At 32.6% G+C, this 2,316-nt stretch overlaps 1 long non-coding RNA gene across 1 annotated transcript; it reads left to right on the top strand.

Moving 5' to 3' along the window:
- Positions 1 to 262: 262 nt before the first annotated feature.
- On the top strand, positions 263 to 2,066 carry LOC145157133 (uncharacterized). Its single transcript, XR_013737110.1, has 3 exons — positions 263 to 358; positions 449 to 533; positions 1,908 to 2,066. It is a non-coding gene; the product is annotated as an uncharacterized LOC145157133 (long non-coding RNA).
- The last annotated feature ends 250 nt before the right edge of the window (positions 2,067 to 2,316 follow it).

Below are 2,316 nucleotides of genomic sequence, written 5' to 3'. Positions count from 1 at the left end.
CAAAATATATAAATCTCCAGGGTTTTTATAAAAATGTATTAAAAGAATTGGTGGTTGGACTAATTATTGAGGGAATATTTGTTTTTCCTTATTTTATGACAAAAGCAAGCCACCACCACCTCACTCTATGATCATCCACTCTTTCCCACTACTCCTTGTCACCTTAGTGGACCTTTACACTCAATCTCCAGCTCTTCCCATGTTCTAAGAGCTGGAGGATTGATCCTCTCTCCTCATTCTCCATAAAGTTCTTTCATTCTACACTTAGCAACCAAAGGACACTCTCCAAAATTCTCTCATCTTTTCTCTCAATTTCAAGAACTTCAAGGCTTTCTCCAGGGATTTCTTCCTTCAATTAGTAAGTATCTTCATCATTCACATAATTATTAAACTCCATTCTACTCAAATCATTGATATCTTACACAAATTCCATCTTATTCGGTGTTAGATTCTCGAATCATCAAGATATCTTCTTAGTGTTCTTGGGTTGAACACTTCCTCTATCTCACTTTCATCTACTGAAATCACATAAGGTGAGTTCATGCCCCTACATTTACATGTTTTTCTTAAGTTTTAAGGGGGGAATACAAGTAAAATCATCAAGAACACAATTAAACTTTTTCTAACAGATTACATCAGAAAAGATGGACGTTAATCACGGACTGTTTTGGTCAACTTAAATATTTTAGTTTTCAAAACTGTTCCAGGTGCAAGTAGTTCAAACTCTTAGCTTTAAAATGGCTACTTGCACATCTCCATATGATTTTTCTACAATTTATGGTGATTTTTACAAAACTGCCTGTCATTTCAGAGGCAAACCCGGACCAGTCTGTGATTATGAACATTTTCACCTCTGTTAGAGATCACTAAAAATCATGGTAAAATTTACGAACAAACTAGACTCATATTCCAAACTCTCAAAATTTGCGGATTTGGATTTAGAGCTTTGATGATTTTTTTATAAATTTTCTAAGAACAGTAACAGAAACTGTTTTTCAACGAAAAGTTGCTGTTAATTTCATTTCACCTTGTAACATGTTGAGCAAGGTGTATATCTTTATGTGATTATATGTTATTGCAATATATGACATTTTATCTTAATATTTAGACACACATCAGTTTACAAATGGATTTGGTCATATAAAATATAAAGAATAACAAGTGATTATAATCAAAGTACAATCGATACATTCAAACATTTAATAAACTATTTTGAATATAGTTTGCATACATTACCACGTACTACCCTTGGTTGATAAACTATAATAGGTATAGTTTATGATACATTACATAACAAATACATTTAAAAGGGTACATTTATACAAAGGATATTTTCATTAAGCAAGGTACGGCCATACGGTACCAAGTTTTCATAACACGTAATTCCGTTAATGACTTTGTGAGACATTTACTTCAAATTACCATTAAGTCCTGTATTGTAACCAGAGTCTCCTTGAGGGAGAGCGTGATACTTGTGTATAGATCTATATTGGGTTTGACAAACCCACACCTAAGCTGCATGCAACAGCTAGACCGGCAGGTCTGGGGTGACAAATGTCATAACATTTCCGACGCCTGAAGAACGTTGTTTCAGGCCAACTAGGTCATAGCATGGTTATAATAACTCACATAAAGTATTAATAAACGTTGGAATTTACGGGAACTTCATTAAAATTTAATGAGTTTATGTCGATTTAAACTTGCATTGTTTTACTATAAATATGACAAATTACTTGTACATTTCGGTCTTTGGGTTTTAAGACTACATTTACACATTAAGGAAAATATTGGATTTTCTAACACAAATACTACTTTCACAAACGAAAGGCTTTTAATAATACCAAACAAAAGCTTATGAACTCACCAACCTTTGTGTTGACACTTTTTCAAACAACTTGTATTCTCAGGAAATCATTAAACAGGTAATCAAGTGCTTTTGAGGATGGGACGCTAAGGCGTCTACTATTTCATATTTTGTCAACATATTGTAATTGATTCGTAAACATGTAATTCATACAATGATGTAACTTTTTCAATTATATATATGTTGGTTGTGTTTGCTTGAATTACTATTACAATTGTTGTTATGATACTACACATGAAGTCCTCCACCCCCGGACGTTTCCGCCATCCTTGGTTTGGGGGTGTGACAGATTGGTATCAGAGCACAGTTTATAGTGAATTAAGTATATCAAACCACATAAGATATACAAACTATAAACACAATTGGGACTAATAGTCTCTGATTTGTGCATTTTTCAAATAAATATACTTTTAGAAAATAAATGATTTTTTTATTAAAAGTATAAATACATG

This window comes from Lactuca virosa, chromosome 2 (genome assembly GCF_052849685.1).
Source record: "Lactuca virosa cultivar CGN04683 chromosome 2, Lactuca_virosa_CGN04683_v6, whole genome shotgun sequence".
In the NCBI taxonomy this organism is placed as follows: Eukaryota; Viridiplantae; Streptophyta; class Magnoliopsida; order Asterales; family Asteraceae; genus Lactuca; species Lactuca virosa.
Note: the sequence above shows the minus strand (reverse complement) of the source record. Positions and strands in the feature narration are given on the sequence as shown.